Below are 27,125 nucleotides of genomic sequence, written 5' to 3' on the forward strand. Positions count from 1 at the left end.
AAACTAAGTTTACTATGTCACCTATTTCTGCTGGTTGCAAATAAGTCAGTAATATTTTTTCTTTTTTCATGTTAACGAAACAGACCTTGCAAATCTCGCTCAATCACGCTCAGAAAGAACGTTGTCATTTTTAAGTTGCAGCAACTTCACAAAATTAATTAAATACAGCTAAATTTAGAAACTTAAGAATTACATATAAAGTAAACATAAATAATGACTAATGGTTATATATATATTTTTTTAAGGCAATGGGTTTCCAGGATTATTTCAAGTAAGATGAACTTGTCAGATTTTACAGTGTAGAAGTCACGATTGGACAAACGATGTCGGTCACGTTTTAGATATTTTCTCTGAAACATTTCAGCAAACGAAGCCAGCACGCTCTCTCCGTCCTTACAAACCACACAATGAGCACCACGGCCGGTCATCGGAGGAAAACGTTGACAATTTCCGCAAATCGTGGATTCTTATATTTGTACATTACACCATATTACGTCAATATTTCTGAAGTGACGTCATATGAATTTGGGAGGTTCGGGAGTTTCGGGAGGTTTAGAGGATGTTAAATGGCTAGCCGGGTCTAATTACCAAAGTGTCAAATATTTGGGCAGAGTCCCTGGCGTCGCTGTAATGACTGCAGGTGCACCGTTAGATGAATTTACATTCAGGTTGGCTTTCCGCAAACTTAACTTCCACAAAAGGCTGCCACCGGCATCGTTTTGGTCACACCTGGGGCTTCTGCCTAGGCGGCAAAATATGATGAATAGGGATCACGTTGGTACGTTGGGCCACAAACAACAAAAGTGGTTATTTTTTGGCGAGTTTCTGCTGTATTTCCCGCTGTGATTCTGCCTTCAGAAATGGTTATTTTTTAACCCAGTTTTTTTGTACCTAAACTACTAACTACACATTCACCACAGCAATGTTGAAAAGTTTCACCGTATCCACCGATGACGTAGAAACATAACTGATCTGTGGTTTGCAGAAACGTGCCAACATTTATCCTGGCGACCGGGCGGAGCGCCGTCAGCAGACACGATGCATTCACGATCTGATCCTTCTTCATTGTTTTCTGGAGACCTGAGACTTGTTTCTCCGTCCCTCGTGTCCGTCTGTGCACTCGAACCTCTTCAACTTCCTGTTCTTTGATGTCTTTGATTCCTCAAACAAAAGCTGGTGATATTTAAAAAGAAAGAAATGTGAAATAAATCTTTTACTCGTCTTAAACCGTTATCGTGTATTCTTCTGCAGATTGCAGCCAGCTGAAACTTCTCCAGGTTACAGATTGTTTAGTTCATTTGCTGAGTTCAAATTGAACTCGTGAGCTTGTAGTTATGACACGGGAGGCCGTGTGCATGTCATGCTTTGTGGTCAGGTGGTTAAGTCGTGAGAGCAACAGCAACATGGACGCTAATGATGGCGTCTAGATGCCACTTAGCTGGTGAGCGAGGCATGTAATGCAGAAATAGAAAAGAAGAATGTCAGAGGAAAAAAATGAGGCCGTTGAGAGTGCCAACACTTTTTTCAGACATATTATGAAATTACGAAGAACTCTACAAACAAACATTGCAATATATTAACTTAAATAGCCACCAAAAACGGCACCAAACATGTCACAACTTGTGAGTTTCCACATATTTTAGATTTTCCCCATGTAGACATAAATGGGTCATACTAAGGGGCTAAAAATGTAATGATTCATACTAAAATGTGACTATATACTAAAGAAAACATACTTTTTATATTTTATTTCATTCCTAAATCCTAGAGCAGCACATCATTTTTCTTGTGTTGCATTCAGCATCTTTTACAAGTATTTAAACCTTTGAACTCCAAACAAATAGGTGCAATTTCTTCAAAAAATAAATAAATAAATAGATAAATGAATATATAAACATGGGGAAAAAGGAAATTGGCAACTTGGTAAGAAATGGTCCACGAATTGCAAGAAATTAGTAGATTTTGAAAATTATTTTTATTGAAAAAAAATGGTTTGGGGAAAACAAGAAAAATCATAGTGACATTTTTAAAAATTATTTTACAGAATTAGTATACATCTGTAGGCACTTTTAGGCCCAGCTCATTTTCAGTTTCCAGGCAGCAGGAGTTTCGACAGCCACACTTGAAGGCATACATAATGTAATGTTAATAGTGAAGAAAAACTGTTAAAAAGTTGAGGTCAAAGTTCAAAAATACCTTGCTGGTCTTTAGTGGTCATGATGAACTAAATCTAATCTAACCCTCCTGGTACTGTTATTGGGATTTGTGGAAATCCACCGCACCTGGCAGAGCTCAGCCAATCAGAGCCAGGGGGAGGGCTCTACTCAGTGTCAGTCACTGCTCGTGCACACGCTGCGCAGCCTCCTTCCCTCGCGCACGCTCGGCCAAATTCACCGTCAGCTCGCGGCGTCCGGAGGAGAATTACGATACAATGACCGAAAAACAACCACCAACAACGAAAAACGGCTCATTCCTCTGCTGACAGCAGCAGACACCGCGAGGACAGAGTCTCAGAGCGAAGACCAAAAACGAGCTAAAAGGAATAAATTCAACCAGCCGAGATAAAAACACGGTGACACCTAACAGCTAACGGGAGCGGACAGGACTGCAGACAGGTGAGTCAGCCTCATTTCTGTTTCTCAGGTAAATCGTGTTTTTAGTGAAGGCGCTGAAACGCTGCAGGCTGTGTGCTGTTACGGTGCTGCTGCTGTGGCGCTAACGTTAGCACGCTTCCGATGCTAACGCCGGTTAGCACAGTGGCTAAAAACATCTGCTGAAGTTACCAAACAGTCTTGTCAGTTTGGGTTTATTACTGATATTTTTGTAATCTCTCACATTATAATGTTGTCATCATCGCTGTTCTGCTGCCTAGTTAGCTCTCTGTTTACACCCATAGTGCTAAAAGCACATGCTAACGTGTTTTTGTTTAGCCTGATAGAAACAGCTGTGCAGAAGTTTACATATTTATTACAGATTTAACCGTCTGCTGATTGTGTGTCTGTCAGTGTACAGGCTGCGATTGTTGGGTCCATATATCATCCCTTCATTCAATTATTCAATTCTGCCTGGAAAACAAAAAATAAGCAAGAATTTCGTTTATTTGTTTTTCCGTAAAACCAAATATTGGAAAAAGACGTGTTTTCTCATTATTTACCTGAAAGGAAAAATCAAATAAAAAAGGAAACGAAAACAAAATAACAAGTCAAATTTACACTGTTCTTTATTTTCATTATTTATTTTTTCATTTTCCATGGTGGAAAATGGCTTAATATCAGAGCCTGTTCTGGTCTGGGGCTCTTATAGGAGATATAGGAGGACGCCTACAGCGCCACATACTGGAGGGGCGCCGCTGGTCGCGCTCAAACCCCCCTCCCCCCCAAAAAAGACAATAATTACCTGCGTCCATTCGCGCCCTTCCTTCATGTTCTGGCTTGAGAATAACAAATGAACAAATAAAGAGAGAAATAGTCATAAACTCAGCGCCCCTGTTGTTTCTCATCATTGACCTGCTGACCAGCCTGCACCGTGACACCTGACAGCGCTGCGGACTGCGGACAAGTGTTTTCGAATGTCCACTGCGCTCTCATTCTCCGCTGGTGTCTCCGCTGGAGTCTCCGGCGGTGACCGCTGCGCTCTCATTCTCCGCTGGTGTCTCCGCTGGAGTCTCCGCTGGTGTCTCCGCTGGTGTCTCCGCTGGTGTCTCCGCTGGTGTCTGCTGCGCTCTCATCTTCCGCTGTTGTCCCTGCCTTTGTCTCAGCAAGTGTTTTCGAATGTCCACTGCGCTGTCATTCTCTGCAGGTGTCCGCTCTGCGCTCACTCTCCGCCGGTGTCCCACTTACTTCGTATTTCAGTCATCTGCCAAATAAAACTGAAACATATACGTAAAGTGTCATTGTTCATGTTTGCAGAAGCTGATCAGGTATCACAGTATTGACTGTGAATCTCAGTGCTACAGATGCAGGTTTTTATATTGTTCGTTTTATATTGTTCCCCGCCCGTCTGCTCGAGGTATCAGTCGTGGGGGTGATCTCTCTGTGAGGGACCCGCGGGCTGTTCCCTTTCAAATTTTTAAGCAAAGTCACTCCTGAATGTCACCACCTGCAGCTTTAAACCACCTACAGCTCAGCATCCAATCACCTACTCAGACCTATAAAGGTGTGTAAGCTGCGAGTCCACATTAACCCTTTTCATCCCATTATACACGACCTCGACTGACCTTTGGGTCTAGGTCATCCATCAGCAAACAAACCCATTTTCGTCCCCTCAACCCCCATCAGACCACCCTTAAAACATCTCCATCACCCTAATCCTCCAGTCCTCCTGAATAATCCAGCTTTTTAAAAATAATAATAACATGACATTGTCTTATAGTGAATTCTTTAAATATTTAGAGATGTTTGAGGTCGGCAAAGTATTCAGTCTTTAGTGATATTTAAAAACATCATGTAATGTTGGGTGAGCAAAAATGGGCTGCAGACGTTGATCGGTGTAATCAGCAGCGTGAGACACACCTGGTGTCCCCCAGCAGCTGTCAGTCTGCTGCTGACATTTCACTTTGCTTTGTGTCTTTTGTCTCTCTGTCCTTGTTTTTATAGGTAATTTTTACTCATCCACTCCTATATTACTGACTCTACAGACCTCTCCTCTCTGTGAGCTATTTCGATCCATTTTTTAACCCTCTTTGAAACCCGAGCAAACAAATAAAAAGGAAGAAAAATGACCTGAAAATTTGCAAAATAAATAAATAAAACAAGAAATGGCCTGAAACCTGGCAAAAATCACCAAACAACAAAAAAAGTTTACAAGAAAGAGGAAAAACAAAACAAAAAATGACCAGAAAATTTGCAAAATAAATCCCAACCAAACAAAATGTATCTCTTATCCTTTTATCTGTCAACTTTTTTAAAAAACAACCAAAAAAACATATAATTTTCAGATTATTTTCCTGTCACTTTTTTAAAAATTTCCTGCAGTTTTCAGAAGACCTTTTGCTAATTACCTTTTTTTACACCAATATTTTAAAAGGAGCCAAACTTATTTTCTGAGGTTTCAAAGGTTTTAAAGCATGTGAAAGGTGTCCTGAACACAGCAGGAGACAACTGATGTCCATCCAGGTTTCGAAGGGTTAATAGCCGTGCTGAGACATATATTTCAGTGTAAAGTGGCGGGCTGACATTGCCGTCCCTGGAGCTGTGTCTGGAAATCAAACGGTGCAGTTGTCGGTGACTTTATTACAGTTCTGAGCCGTGTTATCTCATTCACAGCCAGCAAACAGCTGGCACACCATCATTTGCCAGAAGTGGAAAATCTGCAGCCAAAGGTTATTAAGACAGATGGAGAAGTGATTTGCATTAAACTTACATTTAATGTAATTTTCTAAACAGCCCTCCAGCCTCACTGAGGCCCTTTTGTACAGTGTGTGTGTGTGTGTGTGTGTGTGTGTGTGAGTGTCTGTGTGTGTGTGTGTGTGGGGAGTCTATGGGCGCATATGTGCATTAACTGAAACCCATAAAGATTTCTGGCAAAACCCCAAAAAGCTTAAAATGTAAAGCGTTGCTGGCCACACACACACACACACACACACACACACACACACACACACACACACACACACACACACACACACACACCAGCAATACAGAGTTCAGTCAGTCAGTCTGAAGCAGCAGAGAACACAAACAAAACTGCGTTTACGTGTCAGAAATGTCAAACTCTAAATATATAACCTTTCATCCTGATTTACCCGATAATCTGCTCTCTGAGACAAAACACACACTCTCAGTCTAGACTCCTCTTTCTGTTTGTCTGTGTGTGTGTTTGTGTGTGTGTGTGTGTGTGCATGCTCTGCCATCCTCTACCATCCTTTCATCTCTTTTGTATTTAATTTAATCTCCCCTTGAGCTCCTCACAAGAGCGGCTTTCACAGAAATTCAACAATTGTAAAATCAATATAAATCATGACAAAAAGATATCTTTTTTTTTTTTTCCTTTCCTGAATATGTTTTGTGTCCTGTGTTCAAAATGATACTTAAGTAAAAGAAAGTAAGTATTATCAGGAACATAAACTTTTAAAAGAAAAAGTACTAAATACAAAAAAATCTTAAAAAAAAAAAAAATTAAAAAAAAAGCCGCACACCAAAAAACTCAAAAATACTAAATTATAAAGAATATTCCAAGAAGTTCAAATAAAAAACACCCAAAAATTCAAGATTAAAATTATTAAAATATTATTATTTTAAAATAAATATTTATTTAGTTTTTATATTATTAAAATAAATATTTAAAATATTTGTTTAAAAAAGAAGAGGATAATCCAAAAAGTCAAAATGATAAAAACAGGGGGAAACAAATCTAAAACTTCAAAAATAAAAAAATAGAAAAAAACCTTCAAAACCTTCAAAACTATTAAAATAAAGTAGGACAAACACTCAGAAACTCAAAATTATTTCAAAGAAAAAGAAAAGATCCAACAAAGTTTTTTGAAAAAAAGGAAAAAAAAACACCCAAAACTTTAAAACAGGAAATACAGAAAAAAAAACTCAATGATTTAAAAAGGAAGACAGAAAAACAAAAAAAAAAAAAATTCACATCAACTTAAAAAAGATGTAAATGTTAAAATAGTTGGCAATTCATTTTCCATGAATCACCTGATCATTGATTAATTAACTAACTGTTGCACTTGTACTTGTCAGATTAATGTAGTGAAGTGAAAAGCACAATATACCCCCTGAAATGTAATGCAGTAAAAGTGTTAAGAAGCATAAAAAAAATTCTAGTACGAGTGCCTTGAATTCATACTTCAGTACAGTACTTGAGTAAATGTACTTAGTTACATGAAGCACTGATTTTTCTCTCTCTCCCTCTCTCTCTCTCTCTCTCTCTCTCTCTCTCTCTCTCTCTCTCTCTCTCTCTCTCTCTCTCTGTGTGTGTGTGTGTGTGTGTGTGTGTGTGTGTGTGTGTGTGTGTGCGTGCAGCCACTAGAGGGCAGATGACCTCCATCAAACTGGACCCAGTGCAGCCTGCTCTGCAAATAACAAAATACCGTCATCCAGTGAGCACACAACACTGTGTCTTTCTCCTGATTCTCTCATTTCTTTGCTCTGATTGCTGCTCACATGCACACAAACCCACCCTGTGGTGCAGGGAGGCTCTGCTGTCACATTAATCCTGGACGGAGGTTAGTCATGTTGGCTGGTTTTGCTGGTTGACATATGGCACTTATGTTGCTCTCATCACTCCGGTCTGAGCTGTGATAGCTGCAGGCTCGAACAATCCCAGACTGACACGCCAGGCTTAGTCACTGCCACCGCTCTCCAGCAGCACGCCGCCCGCTCTGCGCAGAGGCGCCGTGAGTGCAGCAGTGGTCTTATGCTGCTCTTTTTCTTCATTTCATGCAGGTGTCACTGCAGCTACATGCAGCCGCACGCACACACACACACACACACACACACACACACACTCACTCCACCTTTCCACACACTGTCCTCTCTTTATTAGACCATAGCCCTGCTCCTGGCCCCTCTGCAGCTTGCTGCGATATGAAATCTGACACTGTCAATTTGCCTCCCAATCCTTCAGAGCGTGGATTGGATTCAGATGGCAGTGTTGTGGGGCCCGGGGACTCGGAGCTGTGGCCTAGGCAACTGCTAACCGCCATCCACTCACAGCCCCCGCAAGTTCCCTCAACGGTGAAATCGTCTGCAATCTCCCGTTAAATGTTCCCACTGCCAGACTCTGTGTTAGATTGTTTTCTCGTCCGCAGGTACAGAGGGGGTTCAGAATCCCTCCCCAGGGTGCAGAGGTGAATTTCAGCAACGAAGTTCACTAAAAAATAAGTGCCTGTGATGGAAAAAGGTTTCTGTCTTTGATTGTGGTAGTTCAAAATGAATGAATTAGTGAGGCTCTGGGACTTACTGAGTAGTTCAAAGTGACATAAATGTACATGTTTTTATTCAACTGCACAAAATCATAAGACGCACAGTTACTCTGCACAACAATCATATTTATTTATTTTTAAAATAGGGCCTTTTAAGGTTTATTATCAAGATGACAGCAGTGAGATGACAGGAAATGAAGGCAGAGAGAGATGACACAATGACATGCAACAACTAGAAACCTTGAGGCCACCAGAAGAACCAGCAGTCATTTGTTTGTCATTTGTTAAGACACAGATGCCAAAAACCACCTTTCGTGGTCTCATGATACGTCGCTGGACGGCGTCAGGTTGAAACACTGCTGGTAAAGACGTAATAGAGCGAGTTTACACGCTTTCATCCCAAATCGTCACATATTGGCACTCTGCGCTTCATGTTCACGTATTACACTCTACATATTCGTCTGCAACTGCAACTGATGTTCTGGGATGGTGTTACTGTGAACACAAGCACATGGTGGGATGATGCTGCACATGGTTATGTTTAGGCAAGGTGCACACATAGATACCAACGCAGACTGTCAGCAAATGCACATGCTGGCACGGATGTTTAGGATTAGGCATAAGAGCCAAATGGTGTAGAAAAAAACCCCATCACATTCAGACGGGAAGCGAACACCAGACTCCTGCATGAAAATCTGTTGTTTGTTTGACCCGCCCACCCTAGAAGCACACTTTTGCTCCTTATATTATGTCGTTACTGGCAATGTTTCGATGCTGTCCTTCTGTGTTTCATACGCACACTACCACTTACGTCGAGCTGTATTTTCAAGTGATGCCGCCCGTGTGCATATCTGGTGGATGCATCTGGTGCTATCCAGCCATCCGTTGACGTACAGTAACAATGTAACCGGTCCTGTCCGGCTGTGTTTTCAGCTGACGCCATCCAGCTGCATATCATGTGGACACTAAAGGTGACTTTTGGTTTTAGTATCTTACGCCAAAAGCACAGCAAAAGTGGCGGTATTTGACGACTTTGGAACGAGAACGGACTGAAAGACACGAAGATCTTTATGGATGTGCAGGTGAGGCGGGGGATGAGTCCAACAAAACCCAGACTTTCAACCCCGCCGTTTGCTTACCCCTTGAATGTAGAGCCCAACCATGATGTCTCTTCCTAAACCTTCTCATCTGTCCCTTTGGAGCTTATCTGTGCACTTTTTTTTTTTTGACGTCCTGGCTTTGGTTGCGGCATTTCGGGACGTCAGCAGCAGACGCAGAAGGCCAGTGGCGTAATATGTAGATGCAGAAGTCCATGACAAAATGGCAACATCTGAAGACTTGGGATGAGAATGTTTGGTTACGGCAGCCCAGAGGATGTTTTTAAGGCCACGTTTTTAGATGAGAACGGCCCAACTAAAAGTCCACATCGGTATAACATTGCGAAAATGATCCTTACGTCCACGGATCCACAGAAACAACCTAAAACGCTGTAGTTTGCATGCCAGGCCAGTAGTTGGTGGTGTAACTTTGTAATGACACGCCATAGAAGAACACCACACGCATGTGCATGACCATGATGTTACCGTACTCACAGAATCCCATGTTGCCAGTTTTACAGCGACAGAGGGGGCGGCATTTTCAAAAGATTAAATTCGGGAACATAGTTTAAAAAGTTTGCATTTTCAGGCCCCCAAAACGCCGTTGTCATATAAACGAAAGGCCAAACCACAACAAAAGTTGAACATTTCATGGAAGAACTGTTGCCGTGTAAACGACCCCCAAGGTGTTGGTTTGTTATAGATCTATAAGTGTTCAGTGAAGGCTTCATCAAACATTAAAGAAGTTATAACCTATAGGAAGAGGTACTTTTTTTTTTTTTTATTACCGGCGACTTTATTTCAGTCACTGTCATTATCTTCTAAGACTCAGATGTCACAGGTGGAGTCTTGCAGGTAATACAGCCATCACTGTAGCAGCAGGTCCTCCGTGAATCGCGGGTCAGGACGGAGCGATCCGAGCCGGAGCTGAGCCCCGGGCGTTCTCGCTCTGCTATAGGCTCTCTAACTTATTGTTGTGGGCTGGTGGGACCTCTGCAAGATTTACTGCCAGATCCTCCACAGATTACAGCGTCTCCTCGTGTAAAAACATTTCACTTTGGCCAGAAGAGGAGGAATAAGCTCTCCAATCATCCACACTCATGATTTATGGAATATGTTGGCACAGATGTGAAAGAAAAGATATTCAGGATGGATAAGACACTTTGAAACCCCAGCAAATTGGCTTGATTTCTTAAAAAAAAAAAAAAAAATCAGCAATAGATTGGAAAATAATAAAAAAAGAAAAAGAACAGCAAAAGAACAAAAACAGAAAAAAATACCTGAAAAGAAATTGCTAAAATGAAATCAGATGTATAAAAATAATGATATATATATTTTTTACTGACCTAATTTTAAACATATTATGATAAATATATATTTTTTTACATTTTCCCTAGTTTTTTGAGGAATTTGTAATGACTCTCACTATCATTTGAAAGCAAATTTTAATTTCATTTTTTAAAATCTTTTTTTGCATTTTGCGAGATATCTTATGCCAAGTTGTCTTTCTTTCCTGTGTTTGAAAAAAATCAAACCAATTTGCTCACGTTTCAAATGTTTAAATGCTTGTGAGAGGTGTCTGAAAGCAACACAAGGAAGCTGATGTTGATCCAGGTTTCTAAGGGTTAAATTTTGGGATGTTTCGCTTATTAGTTTTCCTGCTGAGAGTCAGATGAGCAGACTGAAAACACTCAAGTCTGTGCAGTAAATCTTAGGTTACAACACAACCCCTAACAAAAGTGTCACTTTTAAAAGTACCTTTTTGTTTCGTTTCATGCAATAATATGAAATCCCAGCCTCAGATTTTAATCATTTCCTGTGATATAGATTGAACACAGTTTAATTTCTTTTAGCTAAATTGTTTTGTGAGTTGTTAGGATGAAGTTTAACTACTTTTCACTCAGTACTCTGGTAAACTACAGTTAGTTTCTCCAGCACTCTCTCTTCCTGTAATCTTGATAAATATTGTGTTGATAACGGCCAGTATAACGTAGTCTTTTGGTTATTTTTAGTCTGAACTTCTACAAAAGATCCGGCGCTGGAGTTGGACCATTAGCCTCAGAATGGCTTCCTGGTGACATTGACAGAGCGCTGGGGAGGATTTCGTCTGATACTGAGCCATCAGAGCCTCGTAATGATCAACATCACTCACTCTGTCAAAGCACACAGACAAAAGAAAGTGAGCTCGGCGAGAAAAGTTCGAGAGAGGTAAGATCTTTGGAGAGGGCGAAGCAGGTGATGGTGTAGAAACATCAAGAGGGAAGTGGAATGAGAGCTGAGGGGAAGATACGGACAGACAGGGGAGCAAATGAGGCAATTTGCTCTGTTTCCCTGAAAACAAAAAGTCTGTCCTGATCCTCGGGTTTTACTTCAGGGGAGTGATACTCAACTGAAGGCCTGCAGGAAAAATCTGGTCCCCAAGAGGGTGCTGGGTGGCCCCTCATAATAAAAATAAAGCGATTCACACTGGGAATTATTTGTATACTTTTAGTATCTGTAAGGTGCCATAAAACAGTATCAAAATAGAGCGTGCTGATCCCAAAAAAAAGTGCCAGTGGAGGATTCCCTGCACCCCCGACAGGTCCTAGGTAAGCTCCTAATGTCCTACATTTTCTAGAAACATCGTAAGATCTGAGAAATGTTTTAAAATCCTAGGAACCTCTTAAAATCCAAGAAACGTCTTGAAATTTGAGAATTGTCCTAAATTCCTAGAAATGTCCTCAAATCCTAAAAAGGTTCTATAATCAAAAAACGTCCTGAATTCCTAGACATGTCTGAAAATCCGAGAAACATCCAAAAATCCTAGAAACGTCCTTAATTTCAAGAAACATCCTAAAATCCTAGAAACATCCCAAAATCCCAGACATATCCTAAAGTCTGAGAAATATGTTCTAAAATCACAAAAATGCCATGAAATCCTAAAAAATGTCCTTAAATCCAAGAAATATCCTAAAATCCTAGAAACGTCAGAAAATCCAAAAAATGTCGGAAAATCCGAAAAATGTCGGAAAATCAGAGAAATATCCTAAAATCTGAGATACATCCTAAAATCCTAGAAATGTCCTAAAATCCTAGGACATGTATGGGGCTCCTGCGACTGGCCCCTGGTCTCTTGACATTTTGCAGAAGTGGCCCCCGAGAAAAGCAAGCTGAGTCTCCGTGCTTTGGGGGGTCCAGTGGGGTCCTGCAGGACAGGTTTTGACTTTAGAGTAAAAGTAAATGACCCGGCACCTTTAATGTCCCTCTGAATAAACGATCCCGGCAGGACACGAGAATAACATCAACCTACAACACTCGGGGCCCCTCGTCCCCCTGCGGGACACCAGGAGCAGAGAGAGGACAGGCTTCCTGTAATGGTGGATGTGATCAAATGAAATTACACGAGGCTGAGAGTCTTAATTTTAGCTCTGGCAGTGTTGTTCTCTGTCGACCTGCAGGCCTCTCCATCACGGCTCCGGAGCGATAAATAACCGGGGTAAAGAGTAAATCCACCTCGGGCTGCAGCGGCGAGGAGCAGAGGAGGGAGGGAGAGTCGAGGCTTTTCTGAGTCTTAATCCCTCGAGTGAAATGACTGCAGTACAAGTCAAGCCCCGCACCCAAAATAGCCCTTTTTCTCTCGCGCTCGCTCTCATTTTCTCTCCCGAAACAATAAAGGCTCTCCTCTGCTGTCTCTGCCCGTGTAGGTAAATGGTCCATTACAGTGAAAGCAGAGAAATAAACACTCGAGTGCAGCACTTAGGGGAATCAGCTGCCACTGTCATATTCCCAGCTGGTTAAAATGTCTTCCATTTAAATGCATAATGCCTCAGAGGGTGGAAATAGCTAATCACAACTCATTCTAAATTAGTCTCCACAAATGGCAACCTGGCTTAATCATATTGGAAAGCTAACTGCGTGGAGTGTTATTTGATTATTCCGCCTCACTGAAGACCCAGCAGGAGAGCTCACTTCTGCAGGGGAAGTTAGCCGGTAATGTGTGCGCGCATACAAATGCATCATAGTGCAAGAAAGTCATCAGATCCCATCTGCTCACCTGTAGAGCCGGCAGCGACGTCACCGGAGGTCTCGCATACAGTTTCAGTGTTGTTGATTTGCAACCCTAGAGGGCATAGTCGAAGAATTTATTAAAAAAGCATTTATATTATTGATATTTTTGAAATTCCAGGCATATATGTAAGCATTAAATAGCTTTAATATATTTGAAATAAAGATAATATATACACACATTTATCATGTGTAACAGAAACGTTGTATAACACTGAATGACAAAACATTACACTGGGTGGGTTTCCATCACACGTAAAAGTTAAGCAATATTTTCAAAATGTGGATAAAACAACTGCGAGATGACGTTCTGCAGCTTCTCCTCTGGTGATAACATCCCAGTAACCATGGCGATGGATGTTCAAAACATCAGCAGCTTTATTTCTATTGCAGCCACAAACTAGCCGTCATTATTTCCAATCCGAGGCCACGTAGGCGTGTTATGGAGCCGTGATGGAAAGGCGAGCCCCTTATACGTGGGAGCGGCCACGTATGAGGGATTTCTGGGAGATGTAGTCCACGATTTCACAGAGGAATTGTGGATTCAAAACTTTCTCAGTTATGTGATGCAGTAACAGCTCTTGTAGCTCCTGCTGCTTCATGAGGGAGCCTGTTCCTACTGACAAGCACACAGACATGACATAGATGGCAGGATGCTGTCTGTTTAGTATAATATAGCTCATCAGAAGATGCCAAGAAAACAATGGTACTTTAACTTGCTATTTTACATGTTTACTGAAAGAAGTAATAGTAAAACTGAATTACACTGGATGACAACTTTTCAGGTGTTAGCATTATCTCAGCCATGTTTTGACATTCTATCCTCCAAAAAGTTATCTAAAACAATAATGCAGATACAGTAGAGTGAATTATTATATTATTTTTAAGAATTTTGTGTTCAGTTTATTTGATGCAAACACGTCTCTGCATTTGATGAGTTTCACAACAAAACTAATATCGCCGTGTGTATTTTGCGTTCAGTGAACATTTTACAGGTTTACGAGCTGAAATATCTCACAGAGGCTGCAGTTTGCAGTGAATAATGTGAGTATTTCGTGTAGTGGGAGTGAGCAGCAGCGTGTGGAGGGGCTGTTGTGATGGATCAAACTTTCCCCATAAGAACAGCATCCGAAGGAATCAATTCTGGTCACACTCGGTTTGGCAGGATGTTGCTCTTAATTCAAACTCACTAAACCGTACAAAGAGACAGGGAGGGCGCTGCGAAAAATGTCCATCTTCTCAAAGTCATTTAGGGCCATATTCAGTTTTTAAGTACAACTCCAGAAATGTAGTATTGCTCTGGCATCAAGGTGGAGAAGTCTTCAGTCTTAGTGGAAGCTGCCTGACAATAATTAACAAAAATAAAATAAAATACCTGCACACTGTTAGCACGTCTTTCTCAGTACATTTACCAAACTACTGTAATTAGGTACAAAATTGAAGGCATACTTCAAACCCTAAAAGACCATTTTTATATCAGTTACTTTTTCTGACAAAAAAAGGGCTTTAAATTCTAAGGGTGTTCTCACAAACTGTTCATCATCACGATTTCACAGATTTTTAAAGAGTTATGCGATGCAATAACACTTTTTGTAGCGACTCTTTGACTCTTTGCTGTGTATCATGTGACCTGTAAACACCAAAAAAAATCTTTCAGTTGCAATTTTTCCCAGTATGGCTTTTTCAAATCGCCTGTGTGAGCATAAAATGTTTTTGCAATAAATGGGTTTCAGGAAAATTATTATTATTATTATTATTATTATTATTATTATTATTATTATTATTATCATTAGAAATTGTTTAGCACTTTTTTAAATTTTCTTTAATTTCTTTACAAATTTCTTTATAATTTTGGGATCATTTTTAGGTTGCACATTCCCTGTTTTCTGTTTTTGAAAAAAAATCAAATTAGCTCAGGGCTGCATCATGCCTGAGGGAGCCAGTTCCGACAGACAAGTCACCTAAAAAGCTAAAAAAGTGTTTCCATTGCAGTTTTGCAAAATGTGGCTTTTTTGAATCGCTTGACATACCACATCATACAAATGTAAATACTTTTTTGTGATAAATGGGAGTTTTTTTCCAATTTGACACGTTTTTATGAGATGTATTTTATATTTTTGAATTTCATTTTCCACAATTGATGACCCCTTTGTACCGGCAATCCTTCTGCGTCAAGACACAACACACCTCAACACAGAAGGCTAATTCATTTCGGTAACACCTGAGGTTTCTGCCCCAATGCAAGACACCTTCCATGCCACTGCAGACTAACAAATAACTATTGAAATTGTGAAGACATAATATGCCAAATGGAAACATGTCATTTTCAAAAAAATCCCATTTATTGCAAAAAAGTTTTTACACTCGCACGAGGTGGTAATTCAGGCGATCAGAAAAAAGCCACATTTCAAACAACTGCAATGGAAATGCTTTCTTTATAACTCATATGATGTGTAACACCGTGTGGCAGTATTGTGACTTTACAGATGCCAACCGCCATTAAACCCAAAAAGAAGAAGTACAACAAATTCACGACATTCTACAAAACATGACTCGGTATGTGCGGACGGAGGAAGAGGCCGAGAACGAGACAAAGATTTTACAGCGATATTGGATCGGCTTTATTGAGTGGCTGCCATAGAAATAAATGCACCAATATTTTGGACATCCATTGCCGTGCGAGGGGAAAGTCGCGTAACATCGCAAAAGAAGTTGCATGATATCACTCAATTGCAATTTTGTTTTAACGATATTTTGAAAGTACCGCTCAAGTTTTGCACAAATCTGTAATGTAAACCGAGCTATAGAGGAACAGTTTCATTCATCTCAGTCCGATCACTCGCTCACAAACCCCTGACCTGCCGCCATATGTGCCTCCATCACACCTGTGTGCACCTCACACCACTTCATCCTCCGCGTCCTTTCTCCTCCACATCACCACACAGTCTGAGTCACGAAACAGCACCTCAGCAGGCTCAGGCTCAGGTCTCAGCCAAACTGTCTCTCACGGTCGTGTGTGTGAGAATGCAACCCTCTGTGTGTGTGTGTGTGTGTGTGTGTGTGTGTGTGTGTGTGTGTGTGTGTGTGAGTGTGTGTGTGTGTGTGTGTGTGTGTGTGTGTGTGTGTGTGTGTGTGTGTGTGTGTGTGTGTGTCCATTGTTTTGTGATTGCCATCCATTAGCGTTTAACTTGATTCAGCAGTGAAATGATTCTGTGAAATTATGTGCTTACATTTTCTCCGTATCATATGCAGAGACATTGTTTATGATAATTTGATTCCTCCCATGAGTGCTTTCAGGGCGCTGCCGTCGCTCGCCATCAAAATTACTAATAAACTAAATGGGACAATGCACTATTTTTTGCCGCACAATCTACGTGACAATCTGAGTGAGATATAGCTCACAGTGGCAGATTACTCAGAGTGATTGGGAGGTTTTAGTCAGCAGATTAAAAACAGGGAGCTGTGGTCTCACTGAAAAACCACCGACTGCAGCACGGAAACAGAGAAGCGCTTCAGCTATTTTGGGGAGCACTTGATGGTGAAATATGATGAGAAATCTTCATTTGAGTGTTACAGGCGACTTTTTCTCATCACCAAAATGGATTAATTTAAATCAGAGCCCTCGAGGTGACAAGTGAGGGGAGAATGTAAAATGAAAAAAGATCTTAAAATATCTGTATGGTTATTTAAGCATTTCCTGCAAGTAGAAGAGAGAACATGTATGTTTTATGTGGCTCATTTATCACTTAGGACATTTACACACAACTTACAGCCCGCGGGCCAAATCTGGCCCCTGACCATTTCCTAATTTACAATTAAAATGAAGTGATTCACACCGGGAATTGTTTTTGTACTTTTAATATACATAAGATGCCAGAGTGCATAAAACAGCATCAAAATAGAGCTTCTACATAAAAAATAGAAAGTGCGGTCAAGAGTCCAAGCTAAGCCCCTAATGTCTTAAAATCCTAAACCTGCTAAAATCCTAGAAATGTCCTAAAATCCTGAAATTGTGCTAAAATCCTGGAAATATCCAAAAATCCAAGAAATGTCCTAAAATCCTGGAAACGTCCTAAACTTCGAGAATGGTCCTAAAATCCTACATGCCAACATCCTTAAATCCAAGAAATATCTTAAAATCTGAGAGATGTCCCAAAATCACAGAAATGTCCTTAATCCAAAAAAGGTCCTAAAAATCCTACAAATATCCTAAAATCATCATAGATGTCCTAAAATCTGAGAAATTTCCTTAAATCCTGGAACCATCCTAAAATCCGAGAAGGGTCATAAAATCCTAGAAACCTTCTTATATACAAGTTTCGTCTAAAATCCTAGAGATGTCCTAAAATTCAATGTCCAAAAATCCTTCAAAAATTCCAAAATCCAAGACACCCTATAATCTGAGAGTAGTCCTAAAATCCTAGAAATGTCCTAAAGTGATTCAAACGTTCTAAAATCCTAGAAATGTCTTAGAAAGTCCCAGAAACACGTGTGGGGCTGCTGCCGTCCCCTGGTCTTCTGTCCCTTTGCCCTACAGCAGAGCACGTTGAGTATTTTAGGAGAATAAATACGAGGCTGTCATAGCGGCAACCAGCTCTTCATATTTTTGCAGTTTTTCTGTTGTCAGACTGCTTATCAGTAACTCTCTGTCATGTCACAGCCTGTTTCTCCCCTGAAGCCCTGCAGCAGTCTTCACCTCACGCCCCCCTGCAAACCTGCTCCCAATTCCCTAATCAGCTCCCCGGCACACATATATACCTGCTCCTCTCACTGTGTCCTCTTTGCTTTGTTTGCCTGCTCTGACCTTTCAACAATCCTCCCTCGGAGCCGTCGACACAGTAAACCTCTCAAACTTTAACCTGCCTGTCTGTCAGTCTCACCTCACTGAGCCTTCACAGACATGAAGGAGTCGAATTGTGTTGTCACAGTCTCTGTCGTGCACACAGTTTACCGTGATCGTCATCTCAGCTGAGCATATAAGCATGGTAACATTAGCACTAAACATATGGTGCAGCTGAGGCTGAAGGGAATGTCGTTAGTTTGGCTTGTGTTTGCCAAAAAAATGACCTGTTGATGGTGGATGGATCACTAAAGTTCACCAGTTTATCTTGAGAGAAACATGACTGTCTGAACCAGGTTTCATCTGTTGGTTTAATTAAAGTGTTAAATTGACCAGCAGACATTACCATCTTCCCAGTGTTTCCCACACATTTCATTTATTTTTGGACGGCTGCCACAAATAGATTTTTTGGAACATGACTTGTTATTAGGAGCTCTATTGGAATATATATATATCGTTCAGTTATTTATAGCACATTTGGGGCAGGGATGGTGCAGCAAAACGTCATTTAAAGCGAAACTTATCTGTTCATTCTTCTCTAAAAGTTTATTTCAGCTTACAAACAGCTGCTCCTCTCATCCACTGATGTGATCAGATCAGCTGTAAATACATCGACAGATCAATTATTGCCCCTGTGAGTGACAAACTGCTGCTGAGGAAGAAAAAAAAAGGACTCAGAGAGCTCCACCTGCTATGCTGCCTTCACAAACCTGCAAAAAAAAAACAAAACATAGAAACAAAGGGACACACATGCATTAAAAAAAATGCCAAAATACGAACCCAACATGTCAACAGCACGCCGACAGCTACAGCCGCACACAGACTGCATTCCTGCAGCCATGCTGCCAGAGTGGCAAAAACAAACACAAATTTATTTCAAAAGTCAAACCTCAAGGAGACTACAAATTCGAGTTATTTTAAGGTTCACTGTCACAGTGTTTCTTTTCCTTGTACTCCTCTAAGTAACTTTACCTGCTTAAATATTTAATATTGTGTATGAAACCTGACAGCGCCATTCTCAGGGCACTAATTTGTTAGATATCATATGAGCTGTTGCATGTGCGTTTTCATAAGATATCATACAAAGAGTTTTATGATAATATATTGCACCCTACCACAAAGTTTCATTAAAATTGGCTCAGTGGTTTTAATGTGATCCTGTTGACACTTAAACAAAATATAATCTCCTTGGCAGAGATACTACTATCAAAAATACAACACAATACTGAGTTAAAAGCTTCATCATATAAGCAACCTAACTTCACTGGCCCTAAAATAAACCTGTGTATCTTTCCATTAAATACTTAACTTTACGTTATGTACATAACATGCCTTCTTCGGGGCACTGATTTGTTAGATATCAAATGTGCATTTTCGTAAGATATCTTACAAACAGGTGCACCCTTTCAATAAATTTCATGAAAATTTTCCCTGTAGTTTTACAAGGACCCTGACAGTTGATTTTTTTAGAAAATAAATGAAAGGATCACCTCTTTTATAATATAATAACATCAAAAATTCACAAATGGGATAAAAAAACAAACTGGCATTTTTTCTTTTGCACTCTTGTAACATAGTTTTGTTCGTTCGAACCCTGAAGCACAACACACACACACACACACACACACACACACACACACACACACACACAGAGAAGAAAAATCTCAGGGACCCCCTGGAGACGTGTCCCATCCCCCCCGAGGCCAACAGCTTCATTTGCACTCAATTATAAAGCCAATTGAAGTTTTTAATTCAGAACCTGTGAGGAGGGTGAATGCATCCATTACCCCGTTAATTGAATTCAAGCGGAGGAAAGCAGTTGAGTGAATATGAAATTTTTTCCTCATATCTAGTTTATGGTGCTTCTCAACCTGAGACGCTGATAAGAGACTTCTATTTACATACAAAATGAAGCGGAGGAGCGCTGATGGCGAGTTCACAGTTCACTGAGTCATACTCTGGGGAACGCAAGAATCATTATTACAATCGGAAATAAACCAAACATCTCATCTCTCAGTGCCATTTAAAAGAATAACGATGTTAAAAATTTAGACGGCAGCACAAGTTGTGCCGTCGTATTTTATTCAGAGCACACACAGCAGCGGAGACAAAGAACCGCCGCCGTCGTCAGAGCACACTGTCTCCCTTCGAGCATCTGGAAACAATTGAGAGGCAGACCACACTACGGGCCCTCAGATATTGCTAATGCAGAGGAGACGGCCTCGGGAATCGTTATCCCTCTCTTCCCTGTTCACGGATGACGGCTTCACTCTCCGTCTCCCGTCTCCCAGGCATGACCCCATTCACACGCTCTGCTGGCCACTTGCATTGTGGGCAGCATGGCTGATAGCTGCGGCTGAGGAGCCTGTTGAGAGGCTGACCTCACCTCTATCTGTGATACGCAGGTGGGAGAGCGGGAGGGACGGCTGTCAGCGGAAAAGAGAAGGAAGAAGGAGGCCGTCGGGGGAAAAGAGTCAGAGAGGAGCAAACCTGAGACCCTCGGGGAGGTTTGGAGCAGACGTCAAGTGTTTTACACGAATATTAAAGAAGAAAGAACACAAAAACCAACAATCCTTTCAGTCTGTTTCCCGTGTCTGTTGCACCAACTTATCCCAAGTCATCACATGTTGCCGCTTTGCAGTAGACATCTGCGTCTACATATTACGCTCGCCGTAGACTTCTGCGGCAGCTGTTGACGTTCATTGTTTCCGCCACACAAGCACACAGGAAGACGCTGCACGTGGTTATGTTTAGACAAAGGCACATGGCAACCAACGCCAGGACATCAACACACAAGGGAAGGAGGCACATGGTAAAGTGTACAGAAAACATCACATTCAGACATGACGTGAACACTAGACTCCAACATGAAAGTGTGAGTTTATCCTCCGGCCCACCCTATAGGAACTTTTGTGCTCTTTATATTACGTAGTTACCATCAACATTTCAACCTGATGCCGTCCAGCGGCGCATCATGCTGCCACAGCAGGTGCCATCCTGCCATCCAGCCGTTTGGCCATCCGGCGTCTCAAGTGGACAGGAAAAGTGGCTTTTGGGCTCAGGATCTGGCGCCGAAATCACTGCGAAAGCAATGGTATTTGACAACTTTGGAATGAAAACAGGCTGTAAAAGATCAGGTTTTAGCTTGAAATACTAGATTCTTGTGGCACCATCCCTGGTGAAAAAGTCAGTAGAAAAATAGTGGTAAGTCACTAAAGCACAACTAGCACCACAACCTGGTCGCCATTCGAACATGTTGGCATTGTACATTTCTGCAAACCATGAATCTGTTTATTTGCAGGTTTTATAGCTGTCATATTAATGTTTTTGGGATGTGGAGGGGTTGGTTAATGGTATGTCACCTGTGTGAGATGCCTGCCAAGCTTTAGACCACTGTTCAAGACCAACAAACATCAAAATGGATTGTTTTTTAGCAAGTCAGGGCTGTATTTTCGACAGAGATTGTGCCAGCAAAACCGGTATTTTAAGCCCAAACATGACGTTTTCACCATAACCAAGTGGTTTTTGTGCCAAAACTGAACCACACATTTACCACAACGCTGTTGAAACGTGAAGCTTCAACATATCTGTTACATGATAACTTATCAATGTAACATATCCACTGTGTGCAGAAACGTGCAATGCCAACATTTATTCTGGTGTTTGCGTTGGCAGCGGTCCATTTGCAGCCATTCTTCCAACAGTTTGTTGGCACATCTGAAGTTTTGTCACCAAGTGGGAGATCAGTGTCAGAAATTAAAAGTCAGATCTATCTGACTTTTAATTCCAAGTCGACAGCTGACGTTAATGTTTTTCCTTCCAGTCGCCTGCTCTTAATTATGTTTTAAACTCTATGAAACTTGACACTTTAACTTGGCTCGTCTCTCTTATTATCACCTGCTGTGAGCCAGCCTGTGACGCAGTGTTGTGGCTCATTTATGCGGTTTTCTGTATAACAGTGGAGCTCTACGGCACAGACCAATAAGATATTCTTACATCAGGCTTTGGCTGCACAGGAAGTAATTGTTGGCGGATCAGATTATTTTGGGGTTTGATCTTTTCATTGTGACAAGAATAATATAGAACGTCGCCAACCTTTTTCTTTTGATGTCTTAAAAACATTATTTGAGAGTAAAACAAAAGTGTCGGAACAAGAAAAAGCGACTGCACCAACTGAAAACCAAAAGCATTAGAGCCTCTCTCCGACAGTCACACACACACACACACACACACACTCGACTGCCCTCTCTCAGTGTGTGAATCAGGGAAAAGCTTCACATCTGAAAAACCAGGAGCGCCACAGGTTTCAAACCCGCTGCAGAGATGCCAAAAGAACCGAGCAGAAGGAAGAAAAGAGAGAAGTGAGGAGGACTTCAGTGCTTCAGAAATGAGGTCACTTGCATAACATGAGTGTTTAAGAATTATTAACACTTCTGACATGAAAGTATCAGAAAATCCAAACTGTGCGTGAAGAAATGGCATTTATCGTTGTGATAAAAAAAAGGGGGGGAAACTTTGATCTCACAGAAACAGCACGGAGGCATCACACCCACACGGTTAAAAAAGTACTCCTTTAAAAGGCTTTTTAATCCTCGATTCTCTTTTAAATGTGTTTTTAAGTCCTCTTTAAAAGAGAGATGAAAACAGGTGAGGAGCAGGAGTTAATTGTAAACATCAGAAGATTTACTTTATGGTGAAACTTGGATCCAATCAAGAGGGAATCTTTTTCACTGCATGGCGACTCAGCAGTTATTAAATCTGAATTCAAGTTTATTTAATGAACATTTTGCAGACTTGAGAAAAAAAGGAACATTGAGTTCTGAAAATGTCAAACAGCTCAGTCTCCGGAGGAAACGTTTGGCATAGTACATTTTTTGCAAACCATAGATTTGTTATATTTGTATGGTTCAGTGTGTGCTCAGCTTTTTCTCTGATAACTTAAGATCCAAATGTTTAGGAGGATTTTACCAGGAGCTGAAGTACACAGAGGTCTTTTCAGTGACAAAGAACCGGGTGATTTAACCCTTTGAAATCTGAGCAAATTGGTTTGGATTCTTTCAAAAACATAGAAAGAAGGCAACCAGCAAAGAAAGAATAATCCAGTCGTTAGCAATGATTTAGTAAAAATGTAGAAGAAAATTCAAATAAAAAATAAATAAATAAAATTAAAAAAATACACCGATAAATAAAAAACAAACAAGGAGATGACCTGGAAAAGAGTACTTAAAATTAATAATTGTATTACATAATTTTGAATATGTAATTTTGAAAATTATGAATATAGTTTTTTCTTTTTTTAAAAAAACTATTTTCTAAATCTACTAATTTCTTGCAGTTTGTGGAACATTTCATACTAACTTGCTCATTGCCTTTTTTCCCCACATATAAAATACCTAAAATACATAAATACTCACAAAAAGCATCTGAAATCAGCACAAGAAAAGTGACGTTTTTTGTGTTGTATTTTCATTGTGATGCACTTTGAGCTGCATCTCTAGTATAAAAAATGCTCTATAATGTATTTATTCTCTTTTTATTTTATTTGTTCATGGTGCAGAGGAAAGCCTTGCTTCAGCCTTTATTTCCTTTAACAGCAGCCAGCTCAGTTTGTGTGTGACTGAAGACTGTAAGTTGATCGAGATTATCGGCCGAAGCTGTTTTCTCTGGTCAGCTGCACTGTCTCCTTCTCCTCTCTGTCTCACTCCCGCTGTCTCCTCACCCCCCTCTGTCTCTGTCTCTCCTTTCATTTCTGCTCCTCCATCTGCCTCCCGTACGGTTTCTCTCAGCGCCAGCTCAGACCTGACATTTGGTTTCATGCTGCAAGCAGCAGGACAGATAGAAAGTCAGATAGAGGGAGCGACGTGGAGAGCCGAGGGAAGAGGAAGGACAGAAGAAAGAAAAAGAAAAAGAAGTGGTGCTGGTGAAAAGGGTCGGTGGAGAGGAGAGGTGATAACGGAGGTGACAGGTGTTAATGAAGAGATAACGAAGAACAAGATGAATGGAGGTGAAGAGAGGAGGATGCAGGAGACAGACCAGGAGGAGGGGAGGGATGGAAAGTGGGAGGGTGGGAAGTAGTTTCCATAGTAACCTGTAGTTATGTGAGTCTGGGATGAGGTAGGAGGAGAGAGAGAGAGAGAGAGAGATGGAGAGTTGTGTGGTGGTTTAATTGCTGCTCTCCAGCCTAATCTCCTGTAGGCCCCGTGAATCCTGAACAGCCATGAACAGATCCAGACTCTCCCCAAAAAACCTTTCACTGTGTTCAGCTGCTGTCGGAGGACAGACTTCATGAAGCTCATAAGCCTGCAAGGCCGACCTGCAGCTCAATAGGCGAGTTTCCATCACAAATTTACGTAAAACATAAGCAATATTTTCCAAATGTCGATAAAACACAATTTCTGAATTTCCAATGAGTGCTGTTATGCAACTTTTGGCTCTAATTTTTGGTTCTAAAAACATTCTGAGAATGTTCCAATGCTTTCAGCGAAAAATTTTCTTTAAGTTCCCAGAACGTCCTTTTTAAATTTAGGGTAACATTCTCTAAAAATGTTTTCTACACGGTACAGGGTAGATGTATAAGTCATCTTTTAAACAAAGTTTTAAATAGAAGGCTTGGTAGAGGAACAGCTCTCGGTCCAAATCGGGTCAGCCTTGCCCTGATGCCAGCTCTCCTCCCCCTCCTTGTCTGGCACTTTGTTTCTCCCCTCTGGTCTGACTGGCAGCTCGGTGTTTGCTGCTGGTGGAGATCCTCTTGCGTTCTGCTGCATTCAGTCCACATCCGTCATAACTTTTCCAGATGTTGATAAGTGCTTCTCTATCGTAGAACAGTCGTGCTTCAGCAGAAGGGGCCATGGAGGTGAAAAAATAGAAAAATAAAGCAAAAAAAAAAAAAAGCAAAAACGCAGCAAGGATTTTAGGAGCTGTAAGCTACTGCAACTACATGCGCCACATTGCCTAACCACATTTTTTCCAATGCCTAAACATAAGGAAGTGAACCTAAAAATGTAATATGTAATTTTTATTTTTTACCATCAATTGTTGACACTGTTTCCATGCTTTCTGTCATTTCTGCTGCCCTGAAACGTCACATAACTGTCACAACTCTGCAAGTCAGGTTATCATCAGAATTTCCCAATATCCCACTTGTAATTATGACTGCAAAGGGCCGTTCATGTGCTCGTAACTTGTAAATACGATATTTCCGAGGAGCACATAAAGGCAGCATTCATCCTCCTGCAGACCCGTGCTCTGCTCTGCTGTGGTGAATAAAGCCAGGTGCACGCTGTGAGGCTGGATGATGGTTTTCTCTGTACTATAATCAGCTGCACGGTGAGAATAATGACAGACTGATGGAGTTTTGGCACCTTTTTCTTCCTGCCTCTACATGCGTTGAGGGCCCATTTGTATTGGTTTGGAACCTAATGGCGTGGGGCCCCCTGTGGATTTCCACCCAGAGGGCATGTTGGACTCTGCGTGCTCGCTCTAAATGCGCCACGTTTTTGGCCGTGGTTTGAATGTGTGCAAGCATGTGTGTGAGTCCAGTGTGCCCGACTGTGTGTGCACGCATGTGTGTGGTTTTTAATAGCCTAATTCCCTTCAGAGGGGGGTAGAGAGGCAGTTGCCCAGGCAGTGGAGGAGATAAAGCGCTCTGAGATGGTTTTACTGCGACACACACCAACAGCACCCAAATCCCATCCTGAGACACCGCCTCGCTCCTCTTTGAAGAGTCGAGAATATTCCAGTGTGGGAATCTCCTTAGCTGCTCTGTTTTCACTGGTGACCTGAATCCCCAGTTTGTTTATGTCTTCAGCTCTGTGATTGACCACAATGACTGTGTGTGTGTGTGTGTGTGTGTGTTATGTGAGGGATTACTGTGTGTGTCCTGAGACTCAGAATGTCTCACACACAGACCACTTTAAAGCCTCTGGGAACACAAATCAACAAAAACTATTTTTAATATGTAATTTAGAGTCTTACATTCATAATAAAAAGCTTGAAAAATAGTCAGATATTCGCCTCAATCTAAGTTTGAAACATTTTATTTTTTTCATAGTTTCCTGAAGCTGGGTTGATTTGGGCGTAGTTGTCCCCAATTCATATCACGTGATATGGATAAAGATGGATAAATAAAAAATTCAAAGTCAGCTTTTAAAGTATAAGAAGAAAAAAGATCACAAATATTTTTTTTAAATTGCCATTTTATAAACAAAACTATTGATTTGAAAATCAAAGCACCTTTTTCTTTAAAAATCACCCAAAAAATTGAAGAAAAAAAGTCAATTTGCAATCTTCAAAAAAATCTGCCAATTAAAAAAAATCACCAATCACCGGAGCGCTCTGGCACAAACTGGAGTGTTGGTGAATTTGGGGTGCTCTAGGAACAAAACGCTCGGTTATCCAGAGCAGTGCATTCTGGGAGTGTCAGAGCGACTCTGGGCGCTCTGTGTGGGGAGACGGAGCAGCGAAGCGCCAAACAGAGTGAATGTGTGAAGAACTTAACTGTTGGTTAAATCATGGAGGAACAGAGCGCTCCGCGGCTTCAAACAGCAGCTCTCTCATTTTAATGCAGAGCGTCAGACCGGAGCCAGAGGGCTGGAACAGATAGAGCTGCACCACGCCGACTCTGCTTTGCTCCATGGCTGTCGTCAGACGAGAGAAAGTTGACAAAGTTGGGATCCAAGGAGGCGTCAAAACCTGTTCAGCCACGCCCACACAGTCTGTAGAAATGCTGTTATCCCCAAAATGAGCAAATGTTCATTTTCAGTCAGATTTTTCTCGACTTTGATAAAATATTTGCATTCTTACTATTTCAGATCTCCTTTCCAGAGACTTTAAAGGGTCAATTTTGGTGTGTTTTCCATGTTTTTGTGTCTAAGTGACTGATGGGAACAACAGTTTTTGAGAGGTTTGACACTGAGTGACAGCGCTAAAGAACGAAAGCACTTAAGGAATTTACGGACGTATATGATGAGGAAGGCCTCCGTTATGGAAAGCTTTTCCACCTGACGCCATCTAGCAGCGCATCATGTGGCCGTAACTGGTTCCGTCCGGCTGCGTCATCGGCTGTCACACTGCGGCGCCAGGTGCCGCCCAGCTGACCGGCGGCGTATCATGACACAAAAAATGCTTCCGTCTGGCTGTGTTACAAACTAACGCCGCCAAACTGCAAACTGTACAAAAAACTGCACTGTACTGTACAAAAGATCTTTTTGGCATCGGCGTCTGACACTGAAATCGCTGACAAAGCGGTGGTGGTGTTTGAGTTAAAACT

At 41.2% G+C, this 27,125-nt stretch overlaps 1 long non-coding RNA gene across 1 annotated transcript in view; it reads left to right on the forward strand.

Annotated features, from left to right (window-relative positions):
* The first annotated feature begins 2,229 nt into the window (after nucleotides 1–2,229).
* The window catches only part of LOC148188602 (uncharacterized), a 29,761-nt gene continuing 4,865 nt past the window's right edge, over nucleotides 2,230–27,125 (forward strand). Inside the window, exons 1-2 of the long non-coding RNA XR_015777590.1 lie at nucleotides 2,230–2,615; nucleotides 10,986–11,181. This is a non-coding gene — a long non-coding RNA (uncharacterized LOC148188602). The remainder of the gene's footprint in view (nucleotides 2,616–10,985; nucleotides 11,182–27,125) is intronic.

The sequence above is a fragment of the Plectropomus leopardus genome, chromosome 10 (genome assembly GCF_026936395.1).
Source record: "Plectropomus leopardus strain MGB_pleo_1.0 chromosome 10, ASM2693639v1, whole genome shotgun sequence".
In the NCBI taxonomy this organism is placed as follows: domain Eukaryota; kingdom Metazoa; phylum Chordata; class Actinopteri; order Perciformes; family Serranidae; genus Plectropomus; species Plectropomus leopardus.